Source organism: Macaca thibetana, chromosome X (assembly GCF_024542745.1).
Source record: "Macaca thibetana thibetana isolate TM-01 chromosome X, ASM2454274v1, whole genome shotgun sequence".
Lineage (NCBI taxonomy): Eukaryota > Metazoa > Chordata > Mammalia > Primates > Cercopithecidae > Macaca > Macaca thibetana.
Genome location: NC_065598.1, coordinates 79,056,910 through 79,079,947, shown reverse-complemented (window position 1 = coordinate 79,079,947; position 23,038 = coordinate 79,056,910). Strand labels below are relative to the sequence as shown.

Sequence of the window (23,038 nt, the reverse complement as noted above, 5' to 3'; positions counted from 1 at the left end):
CTCCTTTGCCTTCTGCCATGATTTTGAAGCCTCTCCAGCTATGTGAAACTGTGAGTTCGTTAAATCTCTTTTTCTTTATAAATTACACAGTCTTGAGTATTTCTTCATGGCAGTATAAAAATGGACTAATACACATGGCAAAAGGGATTTTTCAGATGGCTTATTAATCAGACAGCTTTTTAATAGGCCTAATGTAATCACACAAGTCCTTCTAAAAAGTTGTTTCTAGCTGTTAGCAAAAAAGGGAGTCAACGCAATTCCAAGTATGAGAAAAATTTACCATGACTTTGTGAACTCTGATCTTAAGTAGGCCACAGCACAGGACCTGAGTATGGCCACTGGAAGCTGAGAAAAATTGCTGGCTGATAGCCAGCAATAAACCAAGAAATTTATTCTGGATTTTTGCCGACAATATGGATGAGCTTATAAGCAAATATTTTCCCAGACCCTCTATATAAGACTACAGCCTAGTGGACATCTTAATTTCAGTCTTGTGATGTCCTTAGAAAGATAATTCAGATAGCTGCGGGTGGCTGTGCTGGTGGCGTTCAAGATGTCGACCAAGAATTTCCGAGTCAGTGACAGGGACTGGATTTGCCCTGACAAAACATGTGGAAATGTAAACTTTGCTAGAAGAACCAGCTGTAATCGATGTGGTCGGGAGAAAACAACTGAGGCCAAGATGATGAAAGCTGGGGGCACTGAAATAGGAAAGACACTTGCAGAAAAGAGCCGAGGCCTATTTAGTGCTAATGACTGGCAATGTAAAACTTGCAGCAATGTGAATTAGGCCAGAAGATCAGAGTGTAATATGTGTAATACTCCAAAGTATGCTAAATTAGAAGAAAGAACAGGATATGGTGGTGGTTTTAATGAAAGAGAAAATGTTGAATATATAGAAAGAGAAGAATCTGATGGTGAATATGATGAGTTTGGACATAAAAAGAAAAAATACAGAGGGAAAGCAGTTGGTCCTGCATCTATATTAAAGGAAGTTGAAGATAAAGAATCAGAGGGAGAAGAAGAGGATGAGGATGAAGATCTTTCTAAATACAAATTAGATGAGGATGAGGATGAAGATGATGCTGATCTCTCAAAATATAATCTTGATGCCAGTGAAGAAGAAGATAGTAATAAAAAGAAATCTAATAGACGAAGTCGCTCAAAGTCTCGATCTTCACATTCACGATCTTCATCACGCTCATCCTCCCCTTCAAGTTCAAGGTCTAGGTCCAGGTCCCGTTCAAGAAGTTCTTCCAGTTCACAGTCAAGATCTCGTTCCAGTTCCAGAGAACTTTCGAGATCTCATGGGTCGAAATCAAGATCCAGCTCCAGGTCCCACAGGGGCTCTTCTTCCCCATGAAAAAGATCTTATTCAAGTTCATCATCTTCTCCTGAGAGGAACAGAAAGAGAAGTCGTTCTAGATCTTCTTCATCTGGTGATCGCAAAAAAAGATGAACAAGATCACGGTCACCCAAAAGCCAGGTGATTGGTGAAAACACTAAACAACCCTGAGCCCAGGGCCAACCCCTACGGAACACCACTACTTTACCCAGACACCACAGGTCATCTTCTGGATCATCCCATTCTGGTTCCCGTTCAAGTTCAAAAAAGAAATAATGTATTAAAATTTACATCTTAAAAAAAAAAAGAAAGGTAATTCAGTCATAAATGCCTGGGTTTGTGGCTTATAGAATTGTGATATAATAAATAGGTGTAGTTTTAAGTCACTAAGTATGTGATAATTTGTTTTGCAGATATGCAAAAAGAAACACTTCATACCAGTTTCTGGTATCCTTTGCATCTGCGATTGTGTAATAGCATTGTTTTATTTCCATTTTGGGCGGTGATGTGGATTGGCTGTATTGCTACCCAAAATCACATCTTGAATTTTAATCCCCATAATCCCCACGTGTCAAGGGAGAGACTAAGTGGAGGTAATTGAATCATGGAGGCGGTTTTCCCCCACGCCATTCTCATGGTAATAAGTGTGTAATGAGATATGATGGTTTTATAAATGTTTAGTAGCTCCTCCTGCATTCCTTCTCCTTCCTGATGCCTTGTGAGAAAGGTGCCTTGCTTTCCCTTTGCCTTTTGGAATGATAGAAAGTTTCCTGAAGCCTCTCAAGCTATGCTGAACTGTGAGTCAATTCAACCTCTTTCCTTTATAAATTACCCAGTCTTGGGCAGTTTCTTATAGCAGTGTGAAAACTCATGAATAGAGGCTGTGACTGAATGTCCCTCAGATATTAAGGGACATAATGAGAGTTATATATGCAAATTTTTTAATTTTTAATATGAGAATTTAATGTACTGAAGCTTGGAATAATTTGTACAATCCAACAGAATATAATGCAATACAAATTTGAGATACTGATGCTGGAAGACCTCAGCTAACTTTTCCTATATATTATTAACTCATTTAATTAGTCATGATATGTCTAGTAGTTTAGATTCTACCATTCCTTTAGAATGTGAAAATAAGGAAAATGAGAACCGAGCAGGAAAAAGCATTCTCCAGGCTCATGAACTTGTATTCATAAGAAAGTCATAAAATAATTCTTGGACTATCGACTACGGAAATTTGTGTACTGTAATCAAATACTGAGTGATGTCAACAAGATAAAAAAAAAATAGAATGTCCCAGCAAAGATACCCTCAGAGAAACACCAATTTAATAATCAAGTATAGACAAAAATACATTCATGAGAATCCAGTTAAGAAGCTGTAGCATCCCAGAGAAGTCAAAGACTAAGAACAGCCACAACGAAACAGATAAGTGGAACAGTTCCACTTTGCCCGTACCATGCCCTACCCCAATCTGGCACAGCTCCATGTAGAGAGAGATTACCTTGGCCTGTGATTTCTCCCATGGAATTGAGGGAACTAGAGAGAAAAGTATGCATCCAGCATCCCTAGATTTATGGATTCCTACTCAAAAGGACTGCTTCCATCTCACCTCACCTAGAGCACTGAGGGAACCCAGCATAATTGTAATGAGTCAGGGAAGCTAAGAGCAAAGAGGGAGTATTTCTCGGAAAGTGGTGCAGCTGAGCCTATGGCACATATTTCAACAGCTAGTGTGGATCTCAATAGAGGACATGGATCTCAGCAGACAGCATGAGCCTCAGAAAATAGTACAATTATCAGCAACCAAAATAGCTATCAGCTGATGATATAGATATCAGCAGCCAGTGTGACTCTCAGCAGCTGGTGCAATTCTCAGAATATGGTAATACTCTCAGATGATGTCCCAGTTATCAGGATCTAACACAGATCTCAGCAGCTGATGCAGACTCAGCAGATGGCATGGATCCGAACATCTGTTGCAGTTCTCAGCTGACAGTGCACATCCTGGTAGATAGCACAGCTCATAGCATTTGCAACGGATCCCAGTAGACTGTGTGGTTCTCAGAAGCCAGTGCAGATTTTGCCAGACAGCATGGATTTCAGCAGATGGCACAGTTATTAACTTACCAGGTACCTTTCAGCAGCTGACATAGATCCCAGAAGCTCACACAGATTTCAGCAGATGAATCAAGGAAATAAGAAGCTACCAAAGGAACAAAATAAATCTCCAGTAATCAATTCTAAAGGTATGGAAATCTGTGTATTGCCTGACAAAGAATTCAAAATAATTGTTTTAAAGAAGTTTCATAAGCTACAAGAGAAGGCAGATAGAAAACTAAACACAAATCAGAAAAATAATACATTAACAAAATAAGGATATCAACAACGATATAGAAACCATATAAATAATGAAACACTCAATCCTGTGATCTCAGCACTTTGGGAGGCTGAGGCGGGTGAATCACCTGAGGTCAGGAGTTCGAGACCAACCTGGCCGACATGGTGAAACTCCATCTCTATTAAAAATACAAAAATTAGCTGGACGTGGTGGCACATTCCTGTAATCCCAGCTACTTCGGAGGCTGAGGCAGAGGAATTGTTTGAACCTAGGAGGTGGAAGATGTAGTGAGCCGAGATTTGTGCCATTACACTACAGCCTGGGATACAGAGCAAGACTCAGTCTCAAAAAAAAAATAAAAGAATGAGACAGATTCTGAAACTGAAGAGTAATGTAACCAAAGTGAAAAAATTTAATAGAGGGCATCTAAAGGAGACTTCTTCAAATGTAAGAAAGAATCAATAAGCTCAAAGACAGGTAGTTTGAAATTATTCCACTAAAAGAGCAAATAGAAAGAAACAACAAAAATAATGAAGAAATCCTACAGGACTTATGGGACAGCATTAAGTAAACCAATATATGCATTATGAGATTTACAGAAGGCAAAATGAAAGATAGGGGCAGAAAACTGTTTAAAGAAACAAGGGCCAAAATCTCCCCAAATCCGAGGAAGTAAGTGACATCTGTATTTATATAGCCCAAAGGACCCTACGTAAAGTAAGTTCGAAGAAGACTACACTGAGACACATTATAATCAAATTTTCAAAAGTCAAAAACAAAGAGAATATTAAAGGCAGCAAGAGCAAAATGACTCTCCCCATGCAAGAGAGCTCACATAGGACTATAAAAAGATTTCTCAGTAGAAATCTTGCAGCTCAGAAGAAAGGGGGGGTAATATATACAAAGTGCTGGAAAAAAAAAAAACTGATGCTCTATATTATATTCAGCAAAACTCTCTTTAAGGCAAAAGCGAAAGAAAAAATATGGCTTACCCAGGGAAATAAAAAACGAGGGAATTTAATACCATTAGACATGACTTAAATGCTAAAGGGAGTTATTGGGGTTGAAATGAAAGGATAATAAAAAGCAACACAAAAGCATATGAAAGTATAAAGCTTACTACATAAAGGCAATTATATAGACAGAAATAATACTGTAACACTGTAATGGCAGTGAGTGAATTACTCAATTACAACATTAAGTCAAACATATTAAAATAACTAACAACAAAATATTTTTAACAGATAAAATATTTTTAAAAAGTAAATTTCAACATCAATAATAAATTGTATGTGGGGTAACTATAAGTGTAGATGCTACTTAAGTTATTAATTTAAAATAAACTATCATATGTATTAAATATTTTATATGTTTCATGGGAACCATGAGAAAATACCAAGAGATGACACATAAAACCAAAGAGAAAATATATAAGAATATTACTACCAAAAATTAACAACATATAAAAGAAGACAATAAGAGATAAAAGAGAAATAAAATAGCTACAATACAAACATAACTCAATTTACAAAATGTCAACAGTAAGTCTTTCACTGTCGTTAATTGTGTTAAATATAAATGGATTAAACTAGCTAATTCAAAAATATAGAGTGGCACAATGAATTAACAAATCTAGGCCCAATAATGTGCTGTCTATAAAAATCTCACTTAGATTTAAAAAACTACATACAATGAGAGTGAAGGAAATGAAAACGATATTTCATGCAAATGGTAAACAAAAGACTGCAGTTTTGGCCATACTTACATGAGAAAAAAAAATGACATTAAGTTAAAAAGTGTAATGGGGGACAAAGAAAGACAATATATGATGATAGATCAATTCATCTGGAAGATACATCCGTATATATACATATATATATGTGTGTATATATATGTATATATATCCATCATAAGAGTGCCTAAGTATATAAAACATGTATTAACAAAAGTAAAGGGAGAAATTGACAGCAATACAATAATAGTAGAGGACTTTAATATTCCACTTTCAACAATGGATAGAACATCAGAAAAGAAAATCAATGAGGAAAAATAAAGGAGACCTGAATACATTGACAAATGGACCTAACATATATAAAACATTCTATTCTACAGCAACAGAATACAGTTTTCTCAAGTGCACACAGAACATTGTTTAGTATAGATGTTAGACCACGAAACAAGTCTTAACAAACTGAAGATTTAAATAATATGAAATATATTTTATGACTAGAAGATATAAAATGAGATATACATTACAGAAGAAACATTGAAACACTTAGAAATACGTAGAAATTAAATTGATCAAATAAGAAGTCATAATGGAAATCAGAAAATATATCAACATTCCTGAAAGTTAAAGTATAACACACCAAAATTATGAAATGCAACAATAGCTGTACCACCATAGGGAAGTTTGTAGCAATAAATGTCTACATTACAATAGTGGAAATAATTAAAATATACAACCTATGATTAAATCTCAGAGAAGTGAAAACAAAAACCAAAGAAGGCAAGAAATAACAAAGATTAGAGCAGAAATAAAATGGAGACTAGACAAGCAATTTAAAACCAATAGAACTAAGGGTTGATTTTTGAAAATGATGAACTATATTGACAAAGCTTTAGCAAATTAGAAAAGAATGAGAAAAGACCCAAATAAATAAAATTAAAAATTAAAGGGAAGACCTTATAACTGATGGCACAGAAATATAAAGGATCATAAGAAGCTACAATATACAATTGCATGCCAACACATTGGAAAATCTAGAAGAAATGCCTATGTTCCTAGAAACATAGAATATACGGAAATGGAATCAAGAAGAAATAGAAAATATAAACAGATCAATGATGAATAAGAAGATTTAGTTAGTAACCAAAACCTCTCAACAAACAAAAGCCCAGGATCAGATTACTTCACTGGTGAATCCTATCAAAGTTTTGAAGAAGAAATAAGGCCAATCCTTTTCAAATTCTTCCAAACATTTGGAGAGTGGGGAAGACTTCCAAAATCATTTTATGAGGCAAGAATTCCCCTGCCACCAAAATCAGACAAGGACAGTGCAATAAAAGAAAATTACAGGTCAATATCTTTGATGAACACAGATTGAAAAAGACTCAACAGTATATTAGCAAACTGGATCCAACAGCACATCGAAAGAATCACACACCATAACCAATTAGGGGTTATCCTGAGATGCAAAGATTGTTCAATATATGCAAACCAATCACTGCCATACAATAACATTAGCTGTATGAAGAATACATTTATATAATTTTCTCATTGCTGCAGAAAAAGTATTTGACAAAATCATCACCTTTTCACGATAAAAATTTCAATAAATTAGGAGTAGAAGAAAATTATATCAACCCTAATAAAGGCCATACATGAGAAGCCCAGAGCTAATATCATACTTAAGAGTAAAACAACTGAAAGTTTTTTCTCTAAGATCATGAACAAGACAAAGGTATTCACTCTCATCACTTCTCTTCAGTATAGTACTGGAAGTACTAGCTAGAGCAGTTAAGCAAGAAAAATAAAAGTCATCCAAGTTGAACAGAAAGAAGTAAACTTCACTGTGTCAAGATTACATAATCTTATATATAGAAAACCTGAACACTTTTACACTGTTGGTGGGATTGTAAACTAGTTCAACCATTATGGAAAACAGTATGGCGATTCCTCAAGGATCTAGAACTAGATGTACCATATGACCCAGCCATCCCATTACTGGGGATATACCCAAAGGATTATAAATTATGCTGCTATAAAGACACATGCACACGTATGTTTATTGCAGCACTATTCACAATAGCAAAGACTTGGAATCAACCCAAATGTCCATCAGTGACAGATTGGATTAAGAAAATGTGGCACATATACACCATGGAATACTATGCAGCCATCAAAAAGGATGAGTTTGTGTCCTTCGTAGGGACATGGATGCAGCTGGAAACCATCATTCTTAGCAAACTATCACAAGAACAGAAAACCAAACACCGCATGTTCTCACTCATAGGTGGGAACTGAACAATGAGATCACTTGGACTCAGGAAGGGGAATATCACACACCGGGGCCTATCATGGGGAGTGGGGAGGGGGGAGGGATTGCATTGGGAGTTATACCTGATGTAAATGACGAGTTGATGGGTGCAGCACACCAACATGGCACAAGTATACATATGTAACAAACCTGCACGTTATGCACATGTACCCTACAACTTAAAGTATAATAATAATAAATAAATTTAAAAAAAAAGAAAAAAAAAAGACTTGTATTCTCTCTTTGTTGAGTATAAATGTATTAGTATGACCTTATTTATAGTGTTAATCAAATTGTCCAACTTCTGTTTATTTTGTCTACTTGATCTCTCAGTTTCAGAAATAGATGTATGACATTCTCCAGCTAAACCTGTTTATTTCTCCCTATGGTTCTTTCCGTTATTGCCTTATGTATTTGAGATTACTTTTTAGGTGCCTACATGTGCCTGATCCTTATGTTTTCTTTACTTATGTATGTATAATATTCATATGTATAATATTCAATATGTGTAATACTCAATTCATCTTTCCTCATGTAATATGCACCTTAAATTGTGTTTTATCCCATATTAAAACTTCCACCTTGTTTTTTTTTTTAAAAAAAGAAAACCCTAAAGATACCACAAATCACATTAAAACTATAAAATAAATTCAGTAAAGTTTCAGAAGACAAAATCAACATGCACCAATTAAGTTTTTTCTATTCATGAGCTGTGAAATATTCATAAAGGAAATGTGTAAAATAGTACCACAGTCATTGTAGTACATATAGCTACAAGGAGATAGTGCAGGGGCCAGTGAGAGCCATACTGGCCCTGGGTAACTCTGTCTCACTGAGGTAAATTAACTAAATATTGACAATGGGAATCTTAAGAAACTGAGAAATACAATTTGATAATATGTTATTTTTGTGCAAACTTGCCAGGATAAGAACAAACAGAATCGCCTAGACATTTCAGTTAACTTCTCAGAGTGTTCTAAGATGTGTTCAGAGAGGTGGAATAAACAAGAAAAAAAAAACTGAAACGTGGCAGAGGTGAACAAGACCCACTGAAAGATAAATTAAGATCTATATACCTTCTAAAAAGGAAAGAAAAAAAGTTTCAGGATCTCAATGAATCTAAGAGGCTTCTTTTGAACTAAAATCAAAGGAGAATAGCCTGGTCTGTTCATTGATGAGGTTGCAAAGAAACTGAGAGAAATGTGGACTAGCACTACTACAGATGATAAGTAACGTTATGATAAAGAGGTTACTAAGCTGAAGAAAAAAATATGAAAAGTATTTTGCTGTATATTAAACTAAAGGAAAACCTGATGGGAAAAGAAGGAGTTATCAAGACTGATAAAAGCAATAAGAAGGAAGAGGAGGAAAATAAGTAACATAAAGAGGATTAAGATAGAAGAAAGTTGAAATGAAGATAAGAAAGAAGAAGATGACGGTGGTTATAAATAATTTTGTTCTAGTGCAGTATTTTTTCTTGTATATAAAGCATTTAATCACCCTGTATGCCACTCACTTCTTTTAAAGTAACAAATTAAAATGTAAAGCTGTGTAGGCTTTGTTTTTAAACTGTACAGTGTCACTTTTTGTGTAATTAACACACTACTAAATGTGCCTTTAAATAGTCCTTTCCTGCTGGTATTTTCAGTGGCTACTAACTTTGCATGGTACCGTATGAGGGTTTTAAATTATCATGGAAATTTAAAGCAAGATTCGTTTTGGTGCACAGAAAAATTTATATATATCTATATCTATATATATATACACACACACGTATATATACATACACATAATATTTTTGTATATTCATATATATATTTATATGTGGTTATAATACTTTTGCATCTTCATTTGTCTCTGGTGCAACTTCTATGAAATGTTGATTGTTGAATGAAATGAAATATGATTGTTGTTCTGTTAACTCAATACCACTCTGCAATTGCAAAAAAAAAAAAAAAAAAAAAAGAATGTTGCTGTTGTTTTATTGACATTCTGAATGTTCCTAAGTAAACACAATTTTTAATTTGTATTGTTCTTTGCATTCGTCTGAAATTTTTCCTCTGGAGGGAAAGCTAGCCTTTTGCTTTTACCTGTTTTGTATCACATGAATTATTACTGTGTTTATCTTTTTGTATGATTAGCTGATACAAATTTTCTTCCCACACAAACTGCTTACTCATGATTGGGATAATAAAAGTTGAATTGAGAAAGTTATTATCTGTGACCAAAACTAAAAAGAAACTTGATCAGTTGATATCAGGTTTCACATAGCCCTGTTACACTTACAAACTGAAGAGTAACTATAATGTGCTGAATGTTTAGGTTTTCTCCAATATTTATATTTTGAAATCCTAATCCCCAAGGTGGTGGTAATAAGAGGTACGGATTTGGGGAAGTTATTTGGTTTTGAGAGTATATCCTTCATGAATCGGATTAGTGCCCTTTTAAAGAGACCTTAGAGAACTTCTTTGTCCTTTATACTATATATAAAGACAAAACAAAAAGGCACTGTCTGTCAACCAGGAGAGTTTCAAACCAGACACTGAATCTGCTGATGCCTAGATGTTGAACTTGCCAGCACGCAAAACTGTGAAAAATAAATTTCTCTTGTCTATAATCTGCTAATTTTATGGTATTTTTTGTGACAGCCTGAATGAACTAAGACAATAACAAAAAAACTCACAGCATTGAATTATGAGAATAAAACATTTTGAAGGTCTGTCCTTAAAGAATTAACAAAAAATATATTCTAATCTTCACATGTGACTATAAATTCTTGAACTATATTTTCCACTCCCACACTGAAGACCTAAAACCATATCCCCAAAAGTATGAATTTAAAATAAAAGATTGATATATTAAGGTTTTTGTTGACATTAGTTCCAAGAAAGGCTCTGTGAAAGTGATGGCTGTAAATGTCTTTTTCCAATTGCCTAAATAGAGATTACTCAGCAAGCTTGATGCTCTTCATTGAAAGTGTTTTTATTTAATCAAGTCACCTTTTAATATATTGATACAACATTTAGAATAAAATATATTTTAATACATTGTGGTTTGCATCTACATAACTAAAATATACATGAAGAAATAAGGCTTTTAAACTTTTCACCTCAGTACACAAACTCATTCATTAGGAAGATATATTTATCAGCACAGTAGTTCAGAAACAATTATGGCAATTTTGTGGTTATTGAGAATATCATTCTCTTAAAAAGTGTCAGAATCTTAAAATATCATTTTTGTAATTTTACATTTTTTGTGATGGACTGTTGTTTGTTACATAACTTTGATTTGATTTTAATCATTTGCATTTGTTTATTTAATTTCAAGAAGAATACTGAATATCTGAGTTCTGAGTAATGTTAATCAATTAGTAATGGCAGAGATTTCAAAAAAAAAAAAAACAGAAGAGAGCAATCTCTTTACAAGACGTCAAAAAATAACATATTTAGAAATGGACTTAACCAGCAAGGTAAAATATTTGCACATGAAAAACTGCAAAATGTTGATGAAATAAATGGAAGAAGACACAAACAAATAGAAAGACATCCGGTGTCCATAGATTGGAAGAATAAATGTTGACAAAATGTCTATACTAGCCAAAGATTCATGTTCAGTGCCCTCTGCATCAAAATCCCAGGTGCATTTTTTTTTAAATTTAAAAAAGATGCAAAATTTATATGAAACCACAAAAGATACAGAATAGGCCAAGCAATCTCAAGAAAAAACAAAAAAACTGGAGACCTCACATTTTCTGACTTCAAACTAAAATAAAAAGATTTAATAATCAAGACAGTATGGTACTAGAGTAAAGACAGACATAGACCGATGAAATAAATAGAATAAAGAGCCCCAAAATAAACAAATTCATATAATGTCAGCTGATTTTCAATGAAGGCACCTATAATACACAAGAGAAAAGGAGAGTATCTTCAACAAACAGTATTGTACAAACTGGATATTCATATGAAGCAGATTAAAATTGGATTCCTATCTTACACTATTAACAAAAATAAACTGAAATAGATAAGGACTTAAATGTAAGACCTGAAGCTATAAATCTCCTAGGGGAAAAAAACTTAGCATAAGTTGTTCATATCTATAATTGTATAGGTAGATACTATATATATATATATACACACACACAATATACACAATATATTGTATTATGGATACCTATATACACAATAAAATATTTTTCAACCTTAAAAAATAAGTAAATCCTGTAATTTATGACAACATGGATACGCCTGGAGGACATTATGTTTGGAAATAAGCCAATCCCACAAGGGCAAATAATCTATGATTCCACTATATATAAAGTATCTATTATAGTAAAACTAACAGAAGCAAATAATATAATTTTGATCATTAGGGGCCAGACGGCAAGTGGAAATTGGAGACTGTTGTTTAATTGATGAAATATTTTAGTTATACAACATGAATGAGCTGTAGTTCAATTCAGAGTCTTATGGAGTATGAATAAGCTTTCTCAATGCTCAGGAAGTCCCCAAGGACACAAATTTTACAGAATAGTAGATAATATTTCATAAAAGGGGAAAAGATATAGAATGTTAAAACCTTAGAATATTTTAAAAGATTATCTAGCCTAACTTATTCATTGTATAGAGCTCCAGAGAGTTAAGTAAAATGATTTACCAAAAGTAAGTACTAGAACTTCCTCACATTACTCAGCTATCTTTTTAGTCCACATTAATTTATATACATAATTATTACTTAAAATATAAATTAAAAGTTAAGCTGTCACCTAATTTTAATTGAATTCTGTTTAAACTAAAAGCTCTGAAAAAAGACTCCTAAAAGAGTAAAACTTATGAAGAAAACTTACTTATGATATCAGATAAAGACTATTTTTTAGTAAGTTCTAAATCAGTAAAGGATTTTTGAGATTTGGAGGATTTGTTGAACTATTATTTATTTATTTAAATTTTGTTTAAAAAATAAAATTAATAAGTCCAATTACATCCATCAATTGTTAATGGGTATTGGGAATATTCAACATGCAGAATTTATTCCTTAAAACAGGACAGTTAGGGACACCATCAATCTCATCATGTTTGACCCCATGGACTCACAGTAATAACTATACAATATCCCTAAATGGAGCTTCATCTGGTGGTTCTGTGCATTGCTTTGGTCCCCTTTAAGGGAGTTTCTTTCACTAGGTGTGGTATTCACATGATTTCCTTCTCCTTAATTCTGTTTAATATTAAAATGTAGTTCACTAGCTATATTATACTACCACTCATTGGGCATCTAAGGCCAGTGCAAGGTCAAGAAATGTAATTGGCTAATTAACATTGTTTTCTTAACGTATCACTTTTCATTCATTGGGGTTTTAAAACAGTCAAGGAAGACCCACTAACTGTCATAACATTTGAACATTCCAGAGAAAACTTAGCTACTGCCTAAATCTATTTTTTAAAATGTCACCCCTAATACGATGGACATTAACTATTTCTCCATCAACAACTTCATGAAGATCGAGTCTTCATAGTAGTTTTCAATTTTTTATGATAGACAAAGTATTCTGATAAAGAGAGTCAGATGGCAGGCCCACCTATGTTCTCTAGTCTGGCTCATTCAGTTTTATAGATTTGGCTTATTCTTGGTGTTTTAGTATGTTCCAAGCTTCTAAAAATTCACCAGGGCTCTGGCAATAACAGTTCTATAATGACCTGTAATTTTGTATTGTTTTGTTATCACTTCTCACTTGGGTCATGTTGCAATTAATAGAAATATAGAACATCTTGAGGGTGACTAGTGGTTGTAATTTTATTGCGAAGGGAAGTTCAGCCATTCCTTCAATATAGTCCTCCCTCTCCTGTGTGAGTATTATTATTGGTTCTGTATTGCTTCTGGAGATCTTGGCTAGTAGTTGGGGAAGGATAAATAGGAGGCTGCTATTTTGCATTATAAGGTTTTCAGGAAAAATGAAATGATGCTACATATATGAAAATACATTTTTGCTACAGCTATGAAAGTATAACAAATATTCTCACTGGATTGATGAGAGCACTGTGTGGGATAATTCATATAAAATTATTAAAATATTTGTGGCATGGAATAAGTGCTAAATAAATAGCCAAATTTGGGACTATCTTGGTGCAAGCTCTGTGTACATTCTTATGTAAGCTTGTATAAAAGCACTGTGAGATATGAGATTAGGAGGGACTTGACAGCAGGAGTTTCACATGGCATAAGCACTTGCTTTTAACAACTGCACTGGGGCAGTATTTTCACTGGCCCCAGTTTGGAATGCTGAGTAGGTACCTGTATCACAAACAACATTCTATAAATACATGAGCATAATATACTCATATATAAACCTAAACACATCCAAAAGCATTTTTTATCTTAGCAAATGACACTGCCAACAATTAAACCGAGAAGCTAGACATGTAGAAATTACCGTAGAAAGCCCTTTCTCTCACTTCCATTCTCAATCTGTCTATTAATTCTGTGGATTTTGTCTCCCACATATCACTGAAATGGATCTTTCCTCCATATCTCTACCACCACTGTAACCACCAAATCCCAAGACATCATTACCTTGATCAAAACTATAGTAATAACTTTCTGAAATAGCATCTCCATATCTACTTTTCCATACCCAATTCTTCTTACAGAAGCTAGACTTTTCTTTCCGGAAATACCTGTAAAACTGTCACTCTTTTGCCTTAAAATCTTTGATAGAACTCAATTGTTTTTGGAATACAGAATAAAATTCTTAACATTGCTATAAGACCCTGCATAGTATGAACCCACTCTACCTCTCCAGCCCCATATTATATCAAGAAATGTATTTCCCTCTTTTATTAACCATAACTTTTATTTTGATTTCTCTAATATGTCATTCCTTCATCCAAGGTAAGGCCTTTGCACATGCTTTTTCCTCTGCCTGGAATGTTCTTCTACCCATTCTGGTCCTAAATAATTCCTACCTGCCCTTCATATTTCAGTTCCATTATCATTTCTGTGACTTGGCAGGTTACCATTATTATATACTTTTCCAGCATTATCACACTTTATTTGATAAAATACATTATTTAGACTGTTTTTCATTATCATCTATTATTTGTCAATATCTCACACTAATTATAAACTCCCACAGCACATGTCTGTTTTGCTCACTTTTGTTTTTCTACAGTGCCTGACAATAGAAAGAGTTTAATAACTATTTGTTCAACGAATGAACATATAATTATACACAGGTATTTCACATTATATACTAAGGGTCTTCAAAAAGTTCATGAAAAATGTGTATTATAAAAAATTATCAGGAATTGCCACACTGTCTTCCACATGATTTAACTAATTTGCATTCCCACCAACAGCATAGAAGTGTTTCTACTTCGCCACAGCCTCGCCAGCATCTGTTGTTTCTTTACTTTTTAGTAATCTCCATTCTGACTGGCGTGAGATGGTATCTCATTGTGGTTTTGATTTCCATTTCTCTAATAATCAGTGATGTTGAGATTTTTTCATATGTTTCTTGGTCACATAAAAGTCTTCTTTTCAGAAGTATCTGTACATGTCCTTTGCCCACTTTTTAATGTGTTTTTTTTTTCCTTGTAAATTTGTTTCAGTTCCTTGTAGATTCTGGATATTAGACCTTTGTCAGATAGATAGATTGCAAAAACTTTCTCCCATTCTGTAGGTTGTCTGTTCACTCTGATGATATTTTCTTTTGCCGTGCAGAAGCTCTTTAGTTTAATTAGATCACATGTGTCATTTTTGCTTTTGTTGCAATTGCTTTTGATATTTTTGTCATAAAATCTTTGCCCATGACTATGTCCTGAATAGTATTGCCTACATTTTCTTCCAGAGCTTTTATAGTTTTGGGTTTTACATTTAAGTCTTTAGTCCATCTTAGTTCAACCATTGTGGAAGACAGTGTGGCAATTCCTCAAAGACCTAGAACAAGAAATACCATTTGACCCAGGAATCCCATTATTGGGTATATACCCAAAGGAATATATATCATTCTATTGTAAAGATACATGCACAAGTATGTTCATTGCAACACTGTTCACAATAGCAGAGACATGGAATCAACCCAAATGCCCATCAATGATAGACTGGATAAGGAAAACATCATACATACACACCATGGAATACTATACAGTCATAAAAAGGAACAAGATCTTGTCCTTTCAAGAACACAGGTGAAGCTGGAAACCATTATCCTCAACAAAGTAACACTGGAACAGAAAACCAAATACAGCGTGTGTGGGAGCTGAACAATGAGAACACATGGACACAGTCAGAAGAACAATATACACTGGGTCCTGTTGGGGGGTATTGGGACAGGGAGAACATCAGGAAAAATAGCTAATGCATGAGGGACTTAATACCTAGGTGATGGGTTGATAGGTTTAGCAAATTACCATGGCATATGTTTACCTATAACAAACCTACATGTCCTGCACATGTATCCCAGAACTTTAAATTAAATTAAATGTAAAAAATTCTGCATGTATTTCAAATTATTTTTGCACCAAAATAAATTCACAGTAACTTGTTATATCAAGTCTGAACAGAGTCTAGATTGAGGCACTAACAAAGATATGGCATTAGTTGAACAAGGTCCCCTATCAGAGCAACATAAATTATGCTAAAATTGAAGCAAGAACAAATATCAAATTTATGATGAAGCTTGTGTTGAAGAATGCTAAAGTCAATGATGCTTTAATAAAAGTTTATAGGGATAGTACTCCCAAAGAAATTATCAGTTTACAAATGGGTAATTCATTTTCTAGAAGGAATGAGATGATGGTAAAGGTGAAATCTGCTGCAGCAGATCATGCATATAAATTTGTGAGGAAAAAAAAAATCATATTCAGGCCCTGAATGAAGAGGACCAATGCTTAAGAGCAGAAACAATAGCTAACACCATAGACAGTTCAAGTGCTTCAGCATAAACAATTCTGACTGAAAAATTAAAGTTGAACCAGTTTCCAGTCAATGAACGCCAAAACCATTGCACCCAGATTAGCTGCAGACAAGAACAAAGCTTTCAATGGAAATTTTAAGCAAGTGGGATCAAGGTCCAGATGTATTTCTCTGAAGAATTGTTACTGGAGATGAAACATGACTTTACCAATACACTCCTGAAGACAAAGTACAATCAAAGCAATGGTTACCAAAAGGTGGAAGTGTCCCATGTATAGCAAAAGTAGGCTATAGAAGAGCAAAGATTATGGCAGCAGTTTTTTTGGATGCTCAAGGCATTTTGCTTCTTTTCATTTTGGAGGACCAAAGGACTATAACATCTGCATATTACAAGTGTTTTTGAGAAAGTTAGACAAAACTCTAACAGAAAAATGCCGAGGAAAGCTTCACCAGAGTGTCCTTCTTGATCACAACTATATTCCTGTTCATTCCTCTTACCAAACAAGGACAACTTTCTGAGAGTTTCACAAGGACAACTTTGTAAGAGTTTCAATGGGAAATCATTAGGTATCCACCTTACGGTATTGATTTGTCATTTTCTGACTTCGTTTTCTCATCTCACCTTTAAAAGTCTTTAAATGACACCCATTTCCTTCAGTTAATAATGGAAAAAAAAAAAAAAAAAAAAAAACTACATTGACATAGTTAAACTCCCAGGACCCTCAGTTATTTAAAGATGGACTAAATGGTAGATATCTTTACCTACACAACTGTCATGAACTTGATGGAGCTTATGTTGAAAAAATAAAGTTTTTATTTTTATTTTTTATATTTTATTCAAATTTTCAACAAATGTCTTGAATCCCCCTCATATTTCAACTGTGAGTTCAAATTTACATTTTCTGAGATGCTTTTCCAGATTCTATTAGCAAAAGATTCTAACATCTCCACTAGCTTTCTACATTGCTCTCCACCTCATTACCCTAGTTTTTTTTCTCTTTAGCATTTATTCTTATTAGAAAGTATTTATCTATTTTCCTAGATATTTATTTTCTTTCCACCATGAGAATGCAAGATCTTTGATAGTAAAGACTTTGATTTTTCTAATTTACTACTGTATCATCAACACCTAGAACAATTCTTTCTTTTTTTATTTATTATTATTGTAATACTTTAAGTTCTAGGGTACATGTGCATAATGTGCAGGTTTGTTACATATGTATACTTGTGCCATGTTGCTGTGCTGCACCCATCAACACGTCAGCACCCATCAACTCGTCATTTACATCAGGTATAACTCCCAATGAAATCCCTCCCCCCTCCCCCCTCCCCATGATAGGCCCCGGTGTGTGATGTTCCCCTTCCCGAGTCCAAATGATCCCATTGTTCAGTTCCCACCTATGAGTGAGAACATGCGGTGTTTGGTTTTCTGTTCTTGTGATAGTTTGTTAAGAATGATGGTTTCCAGCTGCATCCATATCCCTACAAAGGACACAAACTCATCCTTTTTTATGGCTGCATAGTATTCCATGGTGTATATGTGCCACATTTTCTTAATCCAGTCTGTCACTGATGGACATTTGGGTTGATTCCAAGTCTTTGCTATTGTGAATAGTGCCACAATAAACATACGTGTGCATGTGTCTTTATAGCAGCATGATTTATAATCCTTTGGGTAAATACCCAGTAATGGGATGACCCAGCACCATTTATTAAAAAGGGAATCCTTTCCCCATTTCTTGTTTCTCTCAGGTTTGTCAAAGATCAGATGGCTGTAGATGTGTGGTATTATTTCTGAGGACTCAGTTCTGTTCCATTGATCTATATCTCTGTTTTGGTACCAGTACCATGCTGTTTTGGTTACTGTAGCCTTGTAGTATAGTTTGAAGTCAGGTAGCGTGATGCCTCCAGCTTTGTTCTTTTGAGTAAACCAGGAAGAATTTGAATCCCCGAATAAACCAATAGCAGGCTCTGAAATTGAGGCAATAATTAATAGCCTACCAACCAAAAAAAGTCCAGGACCAGATGGATTCACAGCCGAATTCTACCAGAGGTACAAGGAGGAGCTGGTACCATTCCTTCTGAAACTATTCCAATCAATAGAAAAAGAGGGAATCCTCCCTAAGTCATTTTATGAGGCCAACATCATCCTGATACCAAAGCCTGGCAGAGACACAACAAAAAAAGAGAATTTTAGACCAATATCCCTGATGAATATAGATGCAAAAGTCCTCAATAAAATACTGGCAAACCGGATTCAGCAGCACATCAAAAAGCTTATCCACCATGATCAAGTGGGCTTCATCCCTGGGATGCAAGGCTGGTTCAACATTCACAAATCAATAAATATAATCCAGCATATAAACAGAACCAAAGACAAAAACCACATGATTATCTCAATAGATGCAGAAAAGGCTTTTGACAAAATTCAACAGCCCTTCATGCTAAAAACGCTCAATAAATTCGGTATTGATGGAACGTACCTCAAAATAATAAGAGCTATTTATGAAAAACCCACAGCCAATATCATACTGAATGGGCAAAAACTGGAAAAATTCCCTTTGAAAACTGGCATAAGACAGGGATACCCTCTCTCACCACTCTTATTCAACATAGTGTTGGAAGTTCTGGCTAGGGTAATCAGGCAAGTGAAAGAAATCAAGAGTATTCAGTTAGGAAAAGAAGAAGTCAAATTGTCCCTCTTTGCAGATGACATGATTGTATATTTAGAAAACCCCATAGTCTCAGCCCAAAATCTCCTTAAGCTTATAAGCAACTTCAGCAAAGTCTCAGGATACAAAATCAATGTGCAAAAATCACAAGCATTCTTATACACCAGTAACAGACAAACAGACAGCCAAATCAGGAATGAACTTCCATTCACAATTGCTTCAAAGAGAATAAAATACCTAGAAATCCAACTTACAAGGGATGTAAAAGACCTCTTCAAGGAGAACTACAAACCACTGCTCAGTGAAATAAAAGAGGACACAAACAAATGGAAGAACATACCATGCTCATGGATAGGAAGAATCAATATCGTGAAAATGGCCATACTGCCCAAGGTTATTTATAGATTCAATGCCATCCCCATCAAGCTACCAATGAGTTTCTTCACAGAATTGGAAAAAACTGCTTTAAAGTTCATATGGAACCAAAAAAGAGCCCGTATCTCCAAAACAATTCTTTACTCATATAGATTCTCAAAATTGTCAAATGAATGAGTCAATGCAACATATTTCACTAGATTTCTACTTATTTTCAGATGTCTGAACCAAAATAAAGCTTTCTTTAGAAATAAAAATTCTAAAACAATGTTTGTTTTCTTTGCAAACATTGAGATCCCTATTCCCTAAAACTCGGTAAATTGAAATAATGGCAAAAAGCAGTATATGAAAAAAACTAAGAAAAAATACTAGATAACGGTTGGTAGTGACATTGAAAAGTCCAATTAGGCATGTGATTTTAGAATCTCACTTGTCTGAGCCCAAGCATAACTACAGAAATAGAAAATATGATAGACCACGGGAAGTAAGTTCATGTGAACAATTGTTGCAAAAATAAATGAAGTAATCAAATAATGTCTCTAAATGTCTAGATCTCTAAGTTATATTAGCTAAAATGCAGTAGGGTAGTTTCTGGTACTCTTGGGAAGAGTATAAGTCTCCCTTCTGCCCATGTCTACTCCCTCAATTCATCCTCAAATTATCATTTCAAAATAATGAAATGATCATTTATTTATATTTTTGCATTTATAAAGGATAAAAGCAGTCTTATAAAGTGTGAGAGGCTAATAAATGTTTTTAAACGCTGAAATATTTACAAAAAGCTAAAATGAGAGAACATAAGTATATGAAATAACTAAGTTAATATAAAGTATTTGAGCTATATTTTAGCTCTGAAAGTCATGCCAGCCACAGTTGAAGACAAAATGAATTGACTGACAGAAGGAAATGGGTCAGGTCACCAGGAGGCAGAAATTTTCTCTGGAACTGAATTTTAAAAAGATAACTATTGTGTACATTTTACATAAGCGTTTTTGAATAACATTGGCTATGTTTTTAGTCATATTCTTTATTAAAAGGTCTGTGATTTTGACAAGGTGTGATGTGTTCCCTAGGAATTGTTGACAAAGTTTCTTGAGAGTAGTCAGGCATCATAACATTTTCTAAGCCCTATAATTTAATAGTAAAATTGCAATTCTATTTTCTACTCTTTCTAGCTTTGATAAATATGTGCTGTGTGTATTATGATATTATTGACCTATGGTTTTTCTATCATTTACATTAACCACCAATGATATTAATAATGATGTCTTCTAAATCATGCCTGCAGAAGTCAACAGTGCACAATGAAAGCACATACTGTAGTTTGCTTATTTACCCAGTAAAATGTTTCTTGACAAGATGGCCTCAGGTGCAGAACATCTCACTACCACAGGCCTTCAGGATGGGAGCTGGAGGTTGAAGGTAGAAAATAGCTGCCTTATGTCCATCTCAGGTACATCACTGTAATCTTATGGTGTGAAACAATTCAATAATAGATTTAAAAATCATCAGTCTCCAACCATCATTCTTAGCAAACTATCACAAGAACAGAAAACCAAACACCGCATGTTCTCACTCATAGGTGGGAACTGAACAATGAGATCACTCGGACTCTGGAAGGGGAACATCACACACCGGGGCCTATCATGGGGAGGGGGGAGGGGGGAGGGGGGAGGGATTGCATTGGGAGTTATACCTGATGTAAATGACGAGTTGATGGGTGCAGCACACCAACAAGGCACAAGTATACATATGTAACAAACCTGCACGTTATGCACATGTACCCTACAACTTAAAGTATAATAATAATAAATAAATTAAAAAAAAAATCATCAGTCTCTAACTGGCAGAAATTGTTGGGGGTAAGTGTAGCTTTTTTCCAAGTTACTAAAAACAAAGATGAAAACAGCCAGCAACACTGTATGCATCTTGAATTGCCATTGAGAACAAAGAAAAGCCACATGGTTTTGGAAGATTTTTAAAAAGTCATTTAAAAAGAGTATTTGACTGCATTGGCAAGCAGATATGTCATACGTTTAGCTTAATATTACAATACAGATGATACTGTACAAACAGAAGTTGGAAGTCAATTCCATAACTGGGAAATGCAGTTGTTGAAAGCCCTTGCTCCAAGGGATTTGAGGTTATATTCTAGGCAGGCTAAATTGCCTGTGGATACTGACCTTGATGAACAAATAGAAATATGTAGTGACAAAAGATCTCACAATATATTTAGCCATGACCATAAAGTGCTATATAAGTTAAATGAAGTTTTTACATAACACGCTGCAAGTATTGTATCGTGACTGCACTCTAGCAAAGAATGACAACACAACCTCAAAATCAGATACATTTGGCAAACTTTGAGTCACTTTGCTTGCTTAATCTTGGGACATTCGGGCTGAAATAATTGTTTGCAAGAAATAATTACTAACATTGTACCAACTGAATTTGACATGCAGATGTTTCTACTAATCTCTGTAGTGATGATTGATTAGTGTACAGATGATGTTTAACCTTCCAGAAGGAGAATGAAGGATGGCTATAGTAACTCAAATTGGTAACAAGCCTTTATTCTAGGTTTCAGGAGAATTAATGTAAGTGAAGGATTTTGTTGAATTTATTTCATGTGGTTATTAGAAATGCCTGCTGACTTGAGACACAGACTTTAAAACCACTAAATAAAATTGACTAGGCCAAATGAAAAGCTGCAAACTCCTATAATCTAAGATAATTGATACAGCAGTATTTAAGACTGGACCTCAGTAAAACTGTGAGATTGCATTTGTCTCTCATAAATATCTCCCTTCTATTTTACTAATTTCTGCCTTCCTTTCTCCTGGTGAGTAGTTAACAACGAAGACGGTAAGTATTGAAGTCATCAGTTGCATTCATTTTCTATTGTTGCGTAACAAATTACCACAAATCATCAGATGAAGACCCACTTATTAGCTCAGAGTTTTGTAGTTCAGAAGTCCTGGCAGGCTTATATGGATTCTCTGCTCAGGGTCTCACAAGACTGAAATTAAGATGCTGGTTGGGATGGGCTCTCATCTGGAGGCTGGGAAATCTGTTTCCAATCTCATTCAGATTGTTGGCTACATTTGTTCCTCGTGGTTTTAGGTCTGAGGTCCCTGTTTTCTTGCTGGCTATTAGTAAAGGCCATCTCTCAACTCTTTAAGGCCACCTGCCTTGCTTTCATGGAACCCCAAACAAATAGTCTAATATTATGGTTAAAAGCATGGGGGTTGTGGTGTGTGATAGTGATGATGATGATAAAAAGTTGAGAATTTCTTTGCTGATTCTGCTTCAAGTTGGTAAACTTTGAGTATGAAGTTCTATCGCA

General features: G+C 34.5%; 1 pseudogene across 1 annotated transcript in view; it reads left to right on the top strand.

The window, feature by feature from the left end:
• Positions 1–1,621, top strand: part of LOC126946264 (zinc finger Ran-binding domain-containing protein 2-like) — a 99,440-nt pseudogene extending 97,819 nt beyond the window's left edge. Inside the window, exon 2 of the transcript XR_007722620.1 lies at positions 520–1,621. The product of XR_007722620.1 is annotated as a zinc finger Ran-binding domain-containing protein 2-like (transcript). The remainder of the gene's footprint in view (positions 1–519) is intronic.
• The last annotated feature ends 21,417 nt before the right edge of the window (positions 1,622–23,038 follow it).